This window comes from Tachyglossus aculeatus, chromosome 13 (genome assembly GCF_015852505.1).
Source record: "Tachyglossus aculeatus isolate mTacAcu1 chromosome 13, mTacAcu1.pri, whole genome shotgun sequence".
Classification (NCBI taxonomy): Eukaryota; Metazoa; Chordata; class Mammalia; order Monotremata; family Tachyglossidae; genus Tachyglossus; species Tachyglossus aculeatus.
Genome location: NC_052078.1, coordinates 3,850,726 through 3,867,632, shown reverse-complemented (window position 1 = coordinate 3,867,632; position 16,907 = coordinate 3,850,726). Strand labels below are relative to the sequence as shown.

The 16,907-nt window shown below is 46.3% G+C and overlaps 8 non-coding genes across 8 annotated transcripts; 7 read left to right on the top strand and 1 right to left on the bottom strand.

The window, feature by feature from the left end:
- Positions 1-1,824: 1,824 nt before the first annotated feature.
- On the top strand, positions 1,825-1,896 carry TRNAC-GCA. Its single transcript has one exon. It is a non-coding gene; the product is annotated as a tRNA-Cys (tRNA).
- Positions 1,897-3,345: 1,449 nt separating this feature from the next.
- TRNAC-GCA lies at positions 3,346-3,417 on the top strand. The gene has a single exon. It is a non-coding gene; the product is annotated as a tRNA-Cys (tRNA).
- Positions 3,418-4,099: 682 nt separating this feature from the next.
- TRNAC-GCA lies at positions 4,100-4,171 on the top strand. Its single transcript has one exon. It is a non-coding gene; the product is annotated as a tRNA-Cys (tRNA).
- A 2,795-nt stretch (positions 4,172-6,966) lies between these two features.
- Positions 6,967-7,038, top strand: TRNAC-GCA. The gene has a single exon. It is a non-coding gene; the product is annotated as a tRNA-Cys (tRNA).
- A 2,338-nt stretch (positions 7,039-9,376) lies between these two features.
- Positions 9,377-9,448, top strand: TRNAC-GCA. The gene has a single exon. It is a non-coding gene; the product is annotated as a tRNA-Cys (tRNA).
- Positions 9,449-11,980: 2,532 nt separating this feature from the next.
- TRNAC-GCA lies at positions 11,981-12,052 on the top strand. Its single transcript has one exon. It is a non-coding gene; the product is annotated as a tRNA-Cys (tRNA).
- A 503-nt stretch (positions 12,053-12,555) lies between these two features.
- TRNAC-GCA lies at positions 12,556-12,627 on the top strand. Its single transcript has one exon. It is a non-coding gene; the product is annotated as a tRNA-Cys (tRNA).
- A 4,106-nt stretch (positions 12,628-16,733) lies between these two features.
- Positions 16,734-16,805, bottom strand: TRNAC-GCA. Its single transcript has one exon. It is a non-coding gene; the product is annotated as a tRNA-Cys (tRNA).
- Positions 16,806-16,907: the final 102 nt, after the last annotated feature.

The following is a 16,907-nucleotide window of genomic DNA, read 5'->3' as shown; positions in this document are numbered from 1 at the left end:
AAGCGCCGCGCAGCATCGTCCCGGCTCCCAGAATCCTCCGGGGCCTGAGGGCCCGTCCGCCGCTCGATCCCCTGAGAGGATTCATTCATTCATTCATTCATTCATTCATTCACTCACTCATTCATTCATTCACTCACTCATTCATTCATGCAGTCGCATTTATTGATCATTAATTCGTTCGTTCATTCATTCATTCGCTCATTCATTCATTCATTCATGCAGTCGCATTTATAATAATAATAATAATAATAATAATGTTGGCATTTGTTAAGCGCTTACTATGTGCAATGCACTGTTCTAAGCGCTGGGGGGATACAAAGGGATCAGGTTGTCCCACGTGGGGCTCACAGTCTTCATCCCCATTTCACAGATGAGGTAACTGAGGCCCAGAGAAGTTAAGTGACTTGCCCAAAGTCACACAGCTGACCATTGGCGGAGCCGGGATTTGAACCCATGACCTCTGACTCCAAAGCCCGGGCTCTTTCCACTGAGCCACGCTGCTTCTTCTTTATTGAGCGCTTACTGTGGGCGGAGCGCCGTAGTAAGCGCTTGGGAAGTACAAGTTCATTCAGTCGTATTTATTGAGCGCTTACTGTGGGCGGAGCACCGTAGTAAGCGCTTAGGAAGTACAAGTTCATTCAGTCGTATTTATCATCATCATCATCAATCGTATTTATTGAGCGCTTCCTGTCTGTAGAGCACTGTACTAAGCGCTTGGGAAGTACAAGTTGGCAACGTGTAGAGATAGTCCCTACCCAACAGCGGGCTCACAGTCTAAAAGGGGGAGACGGAGAACAAAACCAAACATACTAACAAAATCAAATAAATAGAATAGATATGGACAAATAAAATAAATAAATAAATAAATAGAGTAAAAAATATGTACAAACATATATATTTATTTATGGAGCGCTTACTGTGGGCGGAGCGCTGTAATAAGCGCTTGGGAAGTACAAGTTGGCAACATATAGAGACAGGCCCTACCCAACAGTGGGCTCCTTCCCTTCCCCACAGCACCTGTATATATGTTTGTACATATTTATTACTCTTATTTAGTTATTTATTTTACTTGTACATATCTATTCTATTTATTTTATTTTGTTAATATGTTTGGTTTTGTTCTCTAGACTGTGAGCCCACTGTTGGGTAGGGACCGTCTCTATATGTTGCCAACTTGTACTTCCCAAGCGCTTAGTCCAGTGCTCTGCACACAGTAAGTGCTCAATAAATACGATTGATTGGGAATCTAACCCACCAAGGGGACTGAGAGGTTTAAAGCCGATGGCGCAGAGTTTCTGTTTAAAGTGAGCCCCCTCCTTCCTCTCCCCCTCCTTCCCCTCCCCACAGCACCTGTATATATGTATATATGTTTTTACATATTTATTACTCTATTTATTTTACTTGTACATATTCTATTTATTTTATTTTGTTAATATGTTTTGTTTTGTTTTGTTGTCTGTCTCCCCCTTCTAGGCTGTGAGCCCGCTGTTGGGCAGGGACCGTCTCTATATGTTGCCAACTTGTACTTCCCAAGCGCTTAGTCCAGTGCTCTGCACACAGTAAGCGCTCAATAAATACGATTGAATAAATGAATGAATGAGGGTTGGGGGGCCTGGGACGGTGCCTGGCACATAGTAAGCGCTTAACAAATGCCATCGAAAGAAAGAAAAGAAAAGTGGAGAGTGAGGTCTGGGGGCCGGAGTGGGCGGGGACGGAATCAGGTGCTTCTCCAGGAAGAAAAGAGGGTAATTAAGACTCACTGTGTCAGCTCTTTAGCATCAGAGACATTTATTAGCATCTACTGTGGAGGCTCTCTTGCGTGTCGGGGGCATAGCTCAGGGGTAGAGCATTTGACTGCAGATCAAGAGGTCCCCGGTTCAAATCCGGGTGCCCCCTGCGTTGTTCACATTTTAGTTCCCACAGCTTCCAATTCCCTCTCACTACTAGCCAGCACAGGCCTCCCGTGGTTGACAAAAATTCAGCCTCCAAATCCTGTTTCTCCTCTTAGAACCAGGGAGAGAGGGACGGTGGATTGGGCTGGGAAATTGAGGGAAAAGCCCTGTTTCTCCTCTTAGAACCAGGGAGAGAGGGACGGTGGGTTGGGCTGGGAAATTGAGGGAAAAGTCCTGCTTCTCCTCTTAGAACCAGGAAGAGAGGGACTGGGAAATTGAGGGAAAAGTTCTGTTTCTCCTCTTAGAACCAGGGAGAGAGGGACGGTGGGTTGGGCTGGGAAATTGAGGGAAAAGTTCAGCCTCCAAATCCTGTTTCTCCTCTTTGAACCAGGGAGAGAGGGACAGTGGGTTGGGCTGGGAAATTGAGGGAAAAGTCCTGTTTCTCCTCTTAGAACCAGGGAGAGAGGGACGGTGGGTTGGACTGGGAAATTGAGGGAAAAGTTCAGCCTCCAAATCCTGTTTCTCCTCTTAGAACCAGGGAGAGAGGGACGGTGGGTTGGGCTGGGAAATTGAGGGAAAAGTCCTGCTTCTCCTCTTAGAACCAGGGAGAGAGGGACGGTGGGTTGGGCTGGGAAATTGAGGGAAAAGTCCTGCTTCTCCTTTTAGAACCAGGGAGAGAGGGACGGTGGGTTGGGCTGGGAAATTGGGGGAAAAGTTCAGCCTCCAAATCCTGTTTCTCCTCTTAGAACCAGGGAGAGAGGGACGGTGGGTTGGGCTGGGAAATTGAGGGAAAAGTCCTGCTTTTCCTCTTAGAACCAGGAAGAGAGGGACTGGGAAATTGAGAGAAAAGTCCTGTTTCTCTTCTTAGAACCAGGGAGAGAGGGACGGTGGGTTGGGCTGGGAAATTGAGGGAAAAGTTCAGCCTCCAAATCCCGTTTCTCCTCCTAGAACCAGGGAGAGAGGGATGGTGGATTGGGCTGGGAAATTGGGGGAAAAGTTCAGCCTCCAAATCCTGTTTCTCCTCTTAGAACCAGGGAGAGAGGGACGGTGGGTTGGGCTGGGAAACTGAGGGAGCGGGTAGGAGCCCTGGGACCCTGGGAAGGGGCCTTGGGAAGGCCACATCCTCCCCGGCCTGATTGGGGAAGCTGGGAGGGAAGGAAGTCTCTCCCCATGAACATCCTTCCCATGGCTGTGTGTGGCGGGGAGGAGGTTTATGTGCCCATTTCATCTTTATTAAGCTGTGGGCTCCTGGAGGACAGGGCTGGTATCTGAGGCCCTGGCAGTGGGCACTGTCCTCTGGCCCTGTGGGTGCTCTGCTCACCCTATACCAGCTGACTGATGACTAACTGAGGAAAGAGAGCTGGGGAGGAGCTGGGAGAAGCTTATAAACTGCATCAGTACCAGGCGTGGCTGCTTGGTGAAAAGGAGCTAATTGGGGTGTTTGGTGTGGCAAGGGGGCATAGCTCAGGGGTAGAGCATTTGACTGCAGATCAAGAGGTCCCCGGTTCAAATCCGGGTGCCCCCTGTCTACTTCACATTTTAGTTCCCATGGTCCCCACTTCCTTCTCATTACCAGCCGGCACAGGCCTCCAGTGGTTGACAAAACCTCAGCTTCCAAATCTTGTTTCTCCTCTTGGATTTTGGGGTGGGGTGGGGGTGGAGGGGCAGGAGCGGTTGGGGTGGGAAATTGGGGGAGTTGGGACAGTTCAGCAGGGGCATTAGAACAGTGCTTTGCACATCATAAGTGCTTAATAAATGCCATCATCATCATTATTATTATTATCACTGGCTATGGGTGGGACTTGGTAAATCCATTCACTTTGCTTCTCTGGACCTCAGTTTCCCCGCCTGTAAAATGGGGAATAAGTATGTGTCCATCCCGAATATCTTCAATCTACTCCAGCGCTTAGTACAGTGCCCGGTATATAATAACCCTTCTATCTGTGAGTCTATTTTGGGGTAGGGATTGTCTCTATTTGTTGCCGAATTTCCAAGCACTTAGTGCTCTGCACACAGTAAGCGCTCAATAAATACCATTGAATGAATGAATAAGCGCTTAACAAATACTATTATTACTGGGAGTTCAGGCCCCGCTCGAGCCAGGGAGGAGGGGAGAGCCATCACCACATAATTAACTAAAGAAAAAAAAAATGTTAAGAAGGTTTCATGACATCAGGGTCGCAGACAAAAACAAAAGTCCCAGGGTTGGGGGTATAGCTCAGTGGTAGAGCATTTGACTGCAGATCAAGAGGTCCCCGGTTCGAATCCGGATGCCCCCTTTTCTCCTTTAATTTTTAATTCTCTCCAGCAGCTGGCTTTCCCACACAAAATGCTTCCCCGTTTTCCCTTTATAATCAGGACACTTGTTTTTCCAGGCTCTCTAGATTGCACGGCAGACACTTTGAGGGTTGGAAGCCTCATTTTAATTTTTCTCAAGCACTGTTCTAATAGTAAGCGCTTAACAAATACCATAATTCAGTCGTATTTATTGAGCGCTTACTGTGTGTAGAGCACTGTACTATGCACCTGGGAGAGGACAAAGTAACAGTAAACGGACGCATTCCCTGCCCACAACGAGCATGATTATTAATTATTATTCTAAAAGGGGGGATAGATACAAATTTATCAGGTGGGACACAGTCCCTGGCCCACAGCCTGAACAGGAGGGAGTAGGATTTCATCTTCATTTTACAGTTGAGGAAACTGAGGTGCGGAGAAGTTAAGTGACAGCCTTTCCACTGTGCGCTTAGTACAGTGCCCTACCCTCAGCCCCACAGTACTTAATGGGCATATCTGTAACTAGTTTATTTATATTGACGATAATCTCTCCCTCGTTGCTGGCAGGGACAGGAAATGTGCTTGCCGACTCTGTTGTACTCTCCCAAGGGCTTAATACAGTGCTCAGCACAAAGTAAGTGCTCAATAAATACCACTGATCGATTGATTAACTGCTCTGCAAGCAGTAAGCATTTAATAATCAATCAATTGTATTTATTGAGTGCTTACCATGAGCAGAGCACTGTACTAAGCGCTTGGAAGAGGACAATAAAACTGAGTTGACAAATATATTCCCTACCCACAATGAGCTTGCAGTCCACAATCGATTAATCAATGGGGTTTTCTGAGCACTGTGTGCCGAACACTGTACTAAACCCTTGAGAGAGGACAAAAATTTGAGTTGAAGGCCCATCTCCTCCCACAATGAGCTTACACTCCACAGTCGATAAATCAATGGGATTTTCTGAGCACGTACTGTGTGCAGAACACTGTACTAAGCCCTTGAGAGAGGACAATAATTAGAGTTGGAGGCCCGTCTCCTCCGAGAAGCCTTCCCTGACTAAGCCCTCATTTCCTTTTCTCCCACTCCCTTCTGCGTCCCCCTGATTTGCTCCCTTTATCATCCCCTCTCCAGCCCCACAACACTCATGACATATCCATAATTTATTTATTATATTAGTGCGTACTACAGGGCTCTGCACTCAGTAAGTGCTCAATAAATACGATTACGCTGTATCTACCCCAGCGCTTAGAACAGTGCTTGGCACATAGTAAGCGCTTAACAAATACCATCGTTATTATTATTACTGTTATTAGATGGCTTCCTAATTAATTACAGTGCTTCCTGTCTGACCAGTGCTATGTACCAAGCCCCCTCCTGATCCGTCAGACCAACCACACCTTGCCAACTTTCTTCCTGGTCCAAGACCGGCACTTAGAACAATGCTTTGCACATAGTAAGTGCTTAATAAATACCATTATTATTATTATTATTATTATTAAGAAGTCCCTGGATCACATCTGAGTGCCTCATGTTTTATTCCCCACAGCTCTTCCCGCCTTCAAAGCCCTTCCTAGGTCAATGTTTTCCAGGAGCCTTTCCAAACTATTCTATTTATTTTATTTTGTTAGTATGTTTGGTTTCGTTCTCTGTCTCCCCATTTTGGACTGTGAGCCCACTGTTGGGTAGGGACTGTCTCTATATGTTGCCAATTTGTACTTCCCAAGCGCTTAGTACAGTGCTCTGCACATAGTAAGCGCTCAATAAATACGATTGATGATGATGATGATGATGGTATCAGTCGAGTAATAATAATAATGATGATGGGATTTGTTGAGCACTTACTATGCATCAAGCACTGTAGTTACCGTGTGCAGAGCACTGTAGTAAACCCTTGGAAGAGTACAATAAGAGCACAGGCCTGGGAGTCCGAGGTTGTGGTTGTACTCTCCCAAGCGTTTAATACAGTGCCTTGCACACAATGAGCCCTCAATAAAAACAATTGAATGAATGAATGAATGAATGAATCCTGGCTCTGCCACCTGTCTGCTGTGTGGCCTTGGGCAAGTCACTTCACTTCTCTGGGCCTCAGTTACCTCATCTGTAAAATGGGGATCAAGATTACGGGCCCCATGAGGGACATGGACTGCGTCCAACCTGATTACCTTGTATCTACCCCAGCGCTTAGAACAGTGCTTGGCACATAGTAAGTGCTTAACAAATACCACAGTTATGATTATGATTATTATTATTATTTTAAATGGTGTTTGTTAAGTGCTTATTGATAACTGTGGTACTTGTTAAGCGCATACTACTTTGCACATAGTAAGTGCTTAATAAATACCATTATTATTATTATTATTACTATGTACCAGGAACTGTGCTAAGCACTGGGATAGGTACAAGATAAATCCAACAGAATGAGAATGTGTCTGCTTATTGTTATAGCGTACTCTCCCAATTGCTTAATACAGTACTCTGCACACAGTAAGCGCTCACTAAAAATGACTGAATCAGTTGACACCCTGCCCACAATGAATTAACCGTTTAGAGGGGATTTGCCCCATCTCTCTTAGATTCCATCCTGCTTGGGATGGAACCTCCATTGTGGTCCAGGGACTTGGAATGCTGGACCTGATCCTGGAGAGGGACAATCAGTTGGACAGGGAATTTGGGAGAGGGAGGGGGTGAAGTCAGCCTCAGCTACTTCTCTAAGGAAAAGATGGTAATTAGGACACATTGCCTCAGCGTTAGAGATATTTATTAGCATCTTCCCTGCCACCTCACTCGGGTCCAGGGGGCATAGCTCAGTGGTAGAGCATTTGACTGCAGATCAAGAGGTCCCCGGTTCAAGTCCGGGTGCCCCCTTATCGATTTATGATACTCTTTTGATCAGGGATTGTAACAATAATAATTACATTTCTTAAGCACTTAATAGGTGTCAGGCACTGTTCTAAACTCTGGGGACATACAAGCAAATTGTGGTGGTCACAGTCTTCAACTCCATTTTACAGAGGAGGGAACTGAGGCCCAGAGAAGTGAAGTGACTTGCCCATGGTCACACAGAAGACAAGGGGATTAGAACCCATGACCTTCTAACTCATAGGCCCGGGCTCTATCCACTAGGCCATACTGCTTCTCCAACTTCTAACTCACTTGCACTTGTACAGTGCTCTGCAAAGAGTAGGTGCTCAATTCATGCAACTGATGGAGGGGTTAGTTGAAATCTTGCGCTTGGTTCCCTGTAAATATTTACTAAATAATAATAATTATGGTACTTGTTAAGGGATTACTATGTGCGGAGCACCATTCTAAGCGTTGGATTTAACTTGGATTTGCACCCTTTGTTCACCCCTCCCATAACCCCACCGCACCTATGTCCCTCTTGGTAATTTATGGATTTACATTCATGTGTGTCTCCCCTTCTAAACTGTAAGCTCATTGTGGGCAGGGTACGTAACTACCAATGCTGTTATAAAGTCCTCTCCCGAGCGTTAAGTAATAACAACAATAATGATGGCATTTATTAAGTGCTTACTATGTGCAAAGCACTGTTCTAAGCGCTGGAGAGGTTACAAGCTGATCAGGTTGTCCCAAGTGGGGCTCACAGTCTTTATCCCCATTTTACAGATGAGGTAACTGAGGCCCAAAGAAGTTAAGTGACTTCACACAGCTGACAAGTGGTAGAGCTGGGATTTGAACCCATGACCTCTGACTCCAGAGCCCATGCTCTTTTCACTGAGCCACGCTGATTCTCAGTGCTCAGTACAGTGCTCTGCACACAGTAAGCGCTCAATAAACACTATGGATTGATTGATAAAATTCCATGTCACCCTCAGCACCCAGTAATCAATCAATCAATCAATCAATCAATCGTATTTATTGAGCGGTTACTGTGTGCAGAGCACTGGACTAAGCACTTGGGAAGTACAAGTTCGCAACATACAGAGACAGTCCCTACCCAACAGTGGGCTCACAATCTAAAAGGGGGAGACAGAGAACAAAACCAAACATACTAACAAAATAAAATAAATAGAATAGATATGTACAAGTAAAATAAATAAATAAATAGAGTAATAAATATGTACAAACATATATACATACATATACACATATGTCCTCAAAATAGCCCCAGGAGCTGTTCCTCAAGGCCTCTTTGTTGGTTCAGGGCTAACTCTTTGCTTCTTCTGGGAGTGAGTAGGTCATGGGTTCTAATCCCACCTCCATCACTTGTCTGTTGTGATACCTTGTTTTGTTTTGTCTACAGGTTTTGTTTTGTTGTCTGTCTCCCCCTTCTAGACTGTGAGCCCGTTGTTGGGTAGGGACCGTCTCTAGATGTGGCCGACTTGTACTTCCCAAGCGCTTAGTACAGTGCTCTGCACATAGTAAGCGCTCAATAAAGACTACTGAATGAATGAATGAATACCTTGGGCAAGTCACTTCACTACTCAGGGCCTCAGTGACCTCATCTGTAAAATGGGGATTGGAACTGTGAGCCCCACCTGGGACAGGGACTGTGTCCAACCTGATTTGCTTGTATCCACCCCAGTGCTTAGTAGAGCGCCTGGCACATAGTAAGCGTTTAACAAATAACATAACAATACTAATCATTATTATTATTATTGAGCCCACTGGGATGGCACGAATGGGGCAGAACTCTGTGGGGCACGGTTACCCTCCTCATCATCAATCGTATTTATTGAGCGCTTACTATGTGCAGAGCACTGTACTAAGCGCTTGGGAAGTACAAATTGGCAACATATAGAGACAGTCCCTACCCAACAGTGGGCTCACAGTCTCCTTTAGTTGAGAGGCAGGAAGCCCAGTGGGGTTAGTCATGGCATTTTGGAAAGAGCCGGGGCCTGAGAGCCAGAAGGACCTGGGTTCTAATCCTGCCTCTTGTCTGCTGTGTGATCCTGGGCAAGTCACTTCCCTTCTCTGGGCCTCAGTTCCCTCATCTGTAAATATCGGGTTATACGCCTGTGAGCCCCATGGGGGACAGGGACTGTGTCCAACCCAATTTGTTTGTATCCACCCCGGTGATTAGTACAGTGCCTGGCCTATAGTAAGTGCTCAACAAACACCACAGTTATTAGTGGTAGTACTAACAGGAGTCAAAGGAGAAGAGGAGGTGCTGATAAATCACAGTGAAGCTGGGTGGAGTTCCAAGGGTGAAATGTGTTAATTAGGGATGTTAATGAAGGCTGGGGGTATAGCTCAGGGGTAGAGCATTTGACTGCAGATCAAGAGGTCCCTGGTTCAAATCCAGGTGCCCCCTGGAAAGCTTTAATTTTGTTCCCCAAAGAAGCCAGGTTTGGGGGCCCTTCCTCAGTTTCCCCTTCCGCCCAATCCTAGTCCTCCAATCAATTAATGGTATTTATTGAGCGCTTAACTGTGCAGAGCACTATACTAAGCACTTGAGAGTAAAATGGAACAATAAACAGCCACATTCCCTGCCCACAATGAACTTCGAGTCTAAACATATGTATATATGTTTGTACATATTTGTTACTCTATTTATTTATTTATTTTACTTGTACATATCTATTCTATTTATTTTATTTTGTTAGTATGGTTGGTGTTGTTCTCTGTCTCCCCCTTTTAGACTGTGAGCCCATTGTTGGGTAGGGACTGTCTCTATATGTTGCCAACTTGTACTTCCCAAGCGCTTAGTACAGTGCTCTGCACACAGTAAGTGCTCAATAAATATGATTGATGATGATGATGATGATGATAAAGGGGGAGGCAGACATTAATATGAAGAAGTAAATTCTGGATAAGTGCTGTGGGGTGTATATAAATTGTGTGGGAGGCCCGGGTCATGTCTCCCCTTGAAATCAGTTGAGTGAAGACACACACCCCCACGCCCCACTGTCCCTGACAGCTTCGGTCCAGCCCTTAGTACAGTGCCTGGCACATAGTAAGCGCTTAACAAATACCATAATTATTATTATTACCTCAACTGTAAAATAGGGATTAAATACGTGTTCTCCCTCCAACTTAGACTGTGAGCCCTATGTGGGACAGGGACTGTGTTTGATCTAATTAACTTGTACTTACCCCTGCGCTTATTACAGTGTTTGAAGCATAGTAAACACCTAACAAGTACTATAGAAAAAATGGGCTGTATTCCCCCCTTTAGATTGCAAGCTTATTATGGGCAGGGAACATGTCTGCTACTTGCATTGTACTCTCCCAAGCGCTTAGTACAGTGCTCTGCATTTAGTAAGCTCAGCGGAAAGGGGACGGGCTTTGGAGTCAGAGGTCACAGGTTCAAATCCCGACTCCGCCAATTGTCAGCTGTGTGACTTTGGGCAAGTCAACTTCTCTGTGCCTCAGTTACCTTATCTGTAAAATAGGGATTTAGACTGTGGGCCCCCCGTGGGACAACCTGATCACCTTGTAACCTCCCCAGTGCTTAGAACAGTGCTTTGCACATAGTAAGCGCTTAATAAATGCCATCATTATTGTTATTATAATAATATTATTATAATAATTATATATCATTGTATAATCATTATCATTATATATCATTATATATATCATTATATCATTATTATTATTATTATAAGTACTGTTGATTGATCAACCCCAGAATCCTCCTCTTCCAGACCACAGCCTTCACTAGCCCTTAGGGCCCTGACTAGAGAACCCTGAAGGAGCACTGTATTCTCCTCCCTGAAGTAGACCCCAGCACTACTTTTTTATGGCATTTGTTAAGCCCTTACTATGTGCCAGGCCCTGTACTAAGCACTGGGGTAGTGGACACAGGCCCTGTCCCACATGGGGTTTACAGTCTTAATCCCCATTTTACAGATAAAGTGGCCGAGACCTGGAGAAGAGTTGCCCAAGGTCACCCAGCAGACAGGTGGTGGAGATGGGATTAGAACTCAGATCATCATCAACATCATCAATCGTATTTATTGAGCGCTTACTATGTGCAGAGCACTGTACTAAGCGCTTGGGAAGTACAAATTGGCAACATATAGAGACAGTCCCTACCCAACAGTGGGCTCACAGTCTAAAAGGGGGAGACAGAGAACAAAACCAAACATACTAACAAAATAAAATAGAATAGATATGTACAAATAAATTAAACAAATAAATAGAGTAAAAAAATATGTACAAACATATATACATATATACAGGTGCTGTGGGGAAGGGAGGGAGGTAAGATGGGGGGATGGAGAGGCGGATGAGGGGGAGAGGAAGGAAGGAACTCAGATCCTTCTGACCCCCAGGCCTGGGCTCTATCCATTAGGCAACATCACTTCCCAGTGCTTAGAACAGTGTCTAGTGCTTAGAACAGTGTTTGGCACATAGTAAGCGCTTAACAAATACCACAATAATAATAATAATTGTTATTATTCTCCTGTGCACTTTGCATAGGACCCCTCCTGGGCTCCATCCTGTCTCTGATGGACTGTCCAATCAATCAATCATATTTATTGAGCGCTTACTGTGTGCAGAGCACTGTACTAAGCGCTTGGGAAGTACAAATTGGCAACACATAGAGACAGTCCCTACCCAACAGTGGGCTCACAGTCTAAAAGACTGTCCAACTGGTCCCCCCTCTTCTCCTCCATCCCCCCAGGGTCCAGCACCCACCCGGCGTGGCCCCTTCCCCCTGAAGTGCTTGTTCTCTCAGGTTGGGGGGTCTGGGGCAACTGAGGGGAGTCGAGGTCTGGGGGCCGGAGGAGGCGGTGGCCATCACGTGCTTCTCCATGAAGAAAAGGTGGTAATTAGGGCTCAATGCGTCAGCGTCAGAGACATTTATTAGTACCTACTGTGAAGGCTACAGTGTGTGCCAGGGGGCATAGCTCAGGGGTAGAGCATTTGACTGCAGATCAAGAGGTCCCCGGTTCAAATCCGGGTGCCCCCTGCCTGGTTTCCATTTTAGTTCCCACGGCCCCCCAGTTTCCTCTCACTACAGGCTAGTACGGGCCTCCACTTGTTGACAACAGCTCAGTCCCCAAATCCTGTTTCTCCTCTTGGAACCAGTCCCATCCAGGTGGGATTCTGGGAGGGTTGGAGTGGGAAGTTCAGGGCTGGGACCCTGCTGTCCCTGGGAAGCCCACACCCTCCCTTACCTGGTTGGGGAAGGAAGACTCTCCCCTCAGCCTTCCCATGGCTCTGAGTGAGCGGGTGAGTGAATGTACCCATCTCATCTCTATGAAACTGTGGACTCCTGGAAGGCAAGGATGGTACCTGATGCCCAGGCACTGGGCACTGTCCTGTGGCCCCTTAGATGCTCTACTCCCCCCATACCAGCTGACTGACTGAGGAAAGAGCTGGAGGAGGAGCCGGGAGAAGATGATGAGATGCATCGGTACCAGGCGTGGCTGTGTGCGGAAAAGGAGCTAATTAGGGTGCTTAGGGTGGCAAGGGGGTATAGCTCAGGGGTAGAGCATTTGACTGCAGATCAAGAGGTCCCCGGTTCAAATCCGGGTGCCCCCTGCCTGGTGGCCTCCATTTTTAGCTTCTACAGAAAATCTAGAATCTGGCAATTAGCAAGTTACGGGATGGCCGTTGAGGAATCCAGTAGTGGTGTTTTATTATATCCTGTGTGCAGAGCCCTGGGAGAGTCCAATACAACAGAGTCGGTAGACATGTGCCCTGCCCACAAGGAGTTTCCAGGCTAGACGAAATGTTGACCGACTGACCAAGAGAGAATGCATACAGCTTAGTGAAGGGCTCCAGAGCAGCATGGCCCAGTGCATAGAGCAAGGGCCTGGGACTCCCAAGATCATGGATTCTAATCCTGCCCCTGCCACTTGCCTGCTGTGTGACCTTGGACAAGTCACTTCACTTCTCTGGGCCTCAGTTTCCTCATCTGTAAAATGGGGATTGAAGCTGTCAGCCCTAAGTGGGACAAGGACTGTGTCCAACCTGAATTGATTGGATCCACCCCAGAGCTTAGTACAGTGCCTGGAAAACAATAAGTGCTTAACAAATACCACAATTATTATTTTCAACCTCCAAGGTGCTCCCCCTCCGGCCCCCTTGCCATCTACCAGAAGGCACCGGCATCTCTGGTCAGGATATGTGGGGGCTCACCACTGGACCACTGTATATATGTATATATGTTTGTACATATTTATTACTCTATTTATTTATTTATTCTACTTGTACATATCTATTCTATTTATTTTATTTTGTTAGCATGTTTGGTTTTGTTCTCTGTCTCCCCCTTTTAGACTGTGAGCCCACTGTTGGGGAGGGACCGTCTCTATATGTTGCCAATTTGTACTTCCCAAGCGCTTAGTACAGTGCTCTGCACATAGTAAGCGCTCAATAAATACGATTGATGATGATGATGACTACCCACCCACTTCCCATTTCAGGACTTTCCATGAGCCCCTGCGCTGGCCTGGGAAGGGTGAAGAAAGCCATGGGGAATGTGGAGAAGCTACAACCTATCAATCAATAATATTTCTTAAGAACTTACTGTGTGCACAGCAGGAGCAGAGTACTAAGTGCTGGGGAGAATACAATCTAACGGAATTAGTACACACGGTCCTTGCCCACAACGAGTTATCAATCTCTCAGGAACAAAGCTTCACAGTGTCCACCCTCACCCCATTCTGTTGGGACGGCTCACCCATCCATCTGGTGGTATTTATTGAGCACTTATTACATGCAGAGCACCGTACCGTGTGACTCTGGGCAAGTCACTTAACTTCTCCGTGCCTTAGTGGAAAGAGACCGGGCTTGGGAGTCAGAGGTCATGGGTTCTAATTCCAGCTCTGCCACTTGTCAGCAGTGTGACTTTGGGCAAGTCACTTCTCTGGGCCTCAGTTCCCTCATCTGCAAAATGGGGATTAAGACTGTGAGCCCCCCATGGGACAACCTGATCACCTTGTATTCCTCTCCCTCCTCTCCCTCTCCTCCCCCTTTTAGACTGTGAGCCCACTGTTGGATAGGGACGGTCTCTATATGTTGCCAACTTGTACTTCCCAAGCGCTTAGTACAGTGCTCTGCACACAGTAAGCGCTCAGTAAATATGATTGATTGATTGTATCCTCCCCAGCGCTTAGAACAGTGCTTGGCACATAGTAAGCGCTTAACAAATGCCACCATTATTATTATTATTACCTAGCACTCGGGAGAATACGATACACCAGAGTTGGCAGACGCGTTCCCTGCCCACAAAGAGCTTACAGCCTAGAGGGGCAGACGGACATTAATATAAATAAATCATTTATAACATAAGTTTAAAAATATGTACCTAAGTACTGTGGGAGCAAGGGTGGGGGCCCATTATCCAAAAGGCGTAGAAGGGAGAGGGAGTTGGGGGAAGGCCTCTGGGAGGAGGTGTGCCCTTAATCATGCTTTGAAGGTGGCAAGAGTGGGAAGGCTCTCCCAGACTAATCAATCAATCGTATTTATTGAGCGCTTACTGTGTGCAGAGCACTGTACTAAGCGCTTGGGAAGTACAAGTTGGCAACATATACAGTCCCTACCCAACAGTGGGCTCACAGTCTAGAAGGGGGAGACAGAGAACAAAACCAAACATATTAACAAAATAAAATAAACAGAATAGATATGTACAAGTAAAATAAATAAATAGAGTAATAAATACAAACATATATGCATATATACAGGTGCTGTGCGGAAGGGAAGGAGGTAAGGCGGGGGGATGGAGGGGGTGAGGGGGAGAGGAAGGAAGGGGCTCAGTCTGGGAAGGCCTCCTGGAGGAGGTGAGCTCTCAGTAGGGCCTTGAAGGGAGGAAGAGAGCTAGCCACCCCGTTCCTCTTCTCCCACTCCCTTCTGCGGGGCCCTGACTCATTCCCTTTATTCATCCCCCTTCCCAGCCCCTCACCACTTATGTCCATATCCGTCATTTACTTCTTTCTCTTCATGTCTGTCTCTCCCTTTGGACTGTGAGTTCGTCACAGTGGGCAGGGAATGTGACTTTTTATTGTCGTACTCTCCCAAGCGCTTAGTACAGTGCTCTGCATACAATGAGAGCTCAATAAATACTGACTGAACAAAAGACTGTTGGAGTCTGAGCCAGGAGGGGCCCGAAACTCTGCTCCTCCAACAGGGCCCTATTGTTCTTTTTGAATTTCTCATGGTTCTTATCCTTTATTGTTGTTTTGGGGTTTTCAAAACTATCATCTTTCCTTAGGTATCTGATGCCAACCCCCCTCCCTTCCCACTATCTTTAGCTTATGAGCTCCTTGAGTTCAGGGACCTGTCTAATTTATCTACACGTGATATTTATTGAGTGCTTACTGTGTGCAGGGCACTGTACTGAGCGCTTAATTCTTAATAAAGTGCTATGCTCACGGAAGATGCCTAATCAGTGTGCATATAGCTTTAATTCTATTTGTTCTGATGATTTTGACACCCGTCTACATGTTTTGTTTTGTTGTCTGTCTCCCCCTTCTAGACTGTGAGCCCACTGTTGGGTAGGGACTGTCTCTATATGTTGCCAATTTGTACTTCCCAAGCGCTTAGTACAGTGCTCTGCACATAGTAAGCGCTCAATAAATACGATTGATGATGATGACCATCTCTATATGTTGCCAACTTGTACTTCCCAATCGCTTAGTACAGTGCTCTGCACCCAGTATGCGCTCAATAAATACGACTGAATGAATGAATGAATTTGCTGCCTATGGGCAGAGCAGAACATTAAGTACTTGGGTGAAATATTATTACTAATATTATCATTACTATTGCTACCATTACTGTACTCTCCAGCGCTCTGCTCACAGTATGTGCTAAATACCACTAAGGATTCCTCACCACCCAACCCAAAATTTGCCAGTTACCAGGCTCTAGATTTTCCGCAGAAATTTAAGCATAAACTGGATAGGGGGCACCCATATTTGAAAGAGGGGCTACTTGATCTGCAGTCAAACGCTCCACCCCTGAGCTATTTGGATTATTAGCTCCCTGTGGGACAGCTACTGTGTCTGATCTGATTATCTAGTATCTAACCCGACGCTTAATCCAGGGCGTGACATATAGTAAGTCCTTGAAAAAAATACCTCAATTATTATTAAATAATATGTTAAGCACTTACTACAGGGCCAGGCACTGTACTAAGCACTAGGGTGAGTACAAGCAAATCGGGTTGGACACAGTCCCTGCCCCACATGGGGCTCTTGCTCTTAATCCCCATTTTACAGGAATAGTATTATTACTACTAGGACTATTCCTGCAAGGCAAGGCCCTGCTTGGAAAGGATGGGAGTGGAGGAGAGTGGTCAAAGGGGCCATTGTAGGGATGCCCATCCTGGCAGGGGCATCGTTTCAGGGTTCAGGGGGAGTATATGATCTTGTGCTGCCCCATTTTCCACTCTGACAGCTCCCAGGAAGTGGATTCCTTTGGCCCTCCAGGTTCAGAACAGCCACGGGGCTCTGCCCTAGATGAGACCTGCAGGGAAACTCTGTATCTTCTTTCTTATAAGCAGGCTGGCTGGCAGAGCCTGTTGTTGGGTAGGGACCGTCTCTAAATGTTGCCAACTTGTACTTCCCACGCACTTAGTACAGTGCTCTGCACACAGTAAGTGCTCAGTAAATATGATTGATTGAATGAATAAAAAAGTAAGCAGGGGGCACCCGGATTTGAACCGGGGACCTCTTGATCTGCAGTCAAATGCTCTACCCCTGAGCTATGCCCCCTTGCCACACCAAGCACCCTAATTAGCTCCTTTTCTGCACCCAGCCACGCCTGGTACTGATGCATCTCATCAGTTTCTCCCGGCTCCTCCTCCAACTCTTTCC